The following is a 2,493-nucleotide window of genomic DNA, read 5'->3' as shown; positions in this document are numbered from 1 at the left end:
TCAAAATTTGCACTCCGTTCCAGGGATGAAGTTGATATATATTTCTTAAGCGGTCCAATTGGTCCCACGTTTTTACTCCCCCTTTCTTTGGATTGGGCAATTCCTTGGACCATTTATCAATTTTCTTTGAGTCTGCCGGAGCATGAACTAAGTATTCTGCATACACCCTTCTCTTTGTTTTTTTGGTTCCGCCCTCATCCGCAGTCTCTTCTGATTTGACTACAACTCGTCTTTTTTTAAATGGGGCAAAGCGCACCCCTAATTCTTCATCATCCTCCGATATATATACACATAACACAAAATTAGCAGTCCACCGGTCCTCTGGCACCACACCTGTAGTCAGAGAGGATTGGAAAATAAGGGCCAGAGCCTCCGCTACTTCCTCTTTTGTTTCTCTTAACAGCCTGGGATACTTTTCATCTGGGCCTCGGGATTTATCCACTTTCAAAGCTGCTAAGCCCCTTAATCCTTCCTCTCTCACTATGAATTTCATCTAATATTTCACACTCCTTCCTGTATATAAATGCAAGTTGTTGTTGTGTTCAGGGGCCGCTGTATCTGGCTCAGGCTTCTTATCCATCCCCCCTTCCCTTCCCCCTCCATTGGGGACCGTGCCTTCAGCTGCCTGGGCCCTAACTCCCTGCTCCCTAAACCTTTCTGCCACTCCACCTCTCTCCTCTTTTAAGACCTCCCTTCAAACCCAATCTGTGACTGAGGGTTTTGATCACCCTCCCAGCCCCTCCCCCTTTGGCTCAGCACCACTTTGACCAGATTATGCCTCTGTCAGCTGCCTCAGGATGTTGCTCCAATGTTCCAGTTGCTATAGCAATGCAGGTTGTTGCTGCTGTACCTGGCGGCAAACCGTCTCTGTGTGGATATACCCCGTGCACCGAGCTCCGCGGTGAGGCCTTCCACAGTGGAATGGCCTGCCGATGCTCGCTGCAGTGCGGAGTGGCTGCTGACCCTCCAATCGGTCTGAGACACCGCCTCACGAGCGAACGAGGAGATACACACTGAGATCCACCATCAAATGACATGTGGGGAACTGGAAAGGATTCTGCAAACCTGACTGGAGGTTTTGTACAAACGGGTTTTACAAACCAATCAATTGAGTGACACAGAAATTGTCAAAAATTTGGTCTTTTCAGAACCAACATCGCCCCCTTTTGGTATGAAGACAGCACTGACAATTTCCCTCACAATTTGGCTGAGCTGCAAATTTCAATGTCTCCTTACGTGGCTCGCTGTCAATCTTTATTCTATAACGCTCCTGTGAAGCGCTCGGGGAGTTTTACTGTGTTAAAGGTGCTGTATAAAAGTTGCTGTTGTTGTTTGTTCTGAGTTAGCTGTTCCAACTGAGGTCGGGATATGACTCACAGCTCAGACTGTGCGGCATCCAGTGATGCAATGTTGTATCGTGGGTTCAAGCCCCACTCCAGGGACCTGAGTGGAAAATAAAGACATACACTACTGTGCAGTCCTGAGGGAGTGCTGCAATGTCAGAGGGGCAGTACCTAGGGAGTGCTGCACTGTCAGAGGGGCAGTACTGAGGGAGTGCTGCAATGTCAGAGGGGCAGTACTGAGGGAGTGCTGCACTGTCAGAGGGGCAGTACTGAGGGAGTGCTGCACTGTCAGAGGGGCAGTACTGAGGGAGTGCTGCACTGTCAGGGGGGCAGTACTGAGGGAGTGCTGCACTGTCAGAGGGGCAGTCCTGAGGGAGTGCCGGACTGTCAGAGGGGCAGTACTGATGGAGTGCTGCATTGTCAGAGGGGCAGTTCTGAGGGAGTTCTGCACTGTCGGAGGTGCAGTACTGAGAGAGTGCTGCACTGTCGGATGGGCAGTACTGAGGGAGTGCCGGACTGTCAGAGGGGCAGTACTGAGGGAGTGCTGCACTGTCAGAGGTGCAGTCCTGAAGGTGTGCCGCACGGTCAGAGGGGCAGTACTGAGGGAGTGCTGCACTGTCAGAGGGGCAGTGCTGAGGGAGTTCTGCACTGTCAGAGGGGCAATCCTGAGGGAGTGCCGCACTGTCAGATGGGCAGTACTGAGGGAGTGCTGCACTGTCGGAGGGGTAGTACTGAGGGAATGCTGTACTGTTGGATGGGCAGTACTGAGGGAGTGCTGCACTGTCAGAGGACAGTACTAAGGGAGTGTTGCACTGTCAGAGGGTCAGTTCTGAGGGAGTGCTGCACTGTCAGAGGGCAGTACTGAGGGAGTGCTGCACTGTCAGAGGGCAGAACTGAGGAAGTGTTGCACTGTCGGAGGGTCAGTTCTGAGGGAGTGCTGCACTGTCAGAGGGCAGTACTGAGGGAGTGCTGCACTGTCAGAGGGCAGAACTGAGGAAGTGTTGCACTGTCGGAGGGTCAGTTCTGAGGGAGTGCTGCTCTGTCAGAGTGCAGTACTGAGGGAGTGTTGCACTGTCGGAGGGTCAGTACTGAGGGAGCGCTGCGCTGTCGGAGGGGCAGTACTGAGGGGGTGCTTGTTTTCTTGGGCGTA

The sequence above is a fragment of the Pristiophorus japonicus genome, chromosome 8 (assembly GCF_044704955.1).
Source record: "Pristiophorus japonicus isolate sPriJap1 chromosome 8, sPriJap1.hap1, whole genome shotgun sequence".
NCBI lineage: Eukaryota > Metazoa > Chordata > Chondrichthyes > Pristiophoridae > Pristiophorus > Pristiophorus japonicus.
This window is presented reverse-complemented; position numbering follows the sequence as displayed.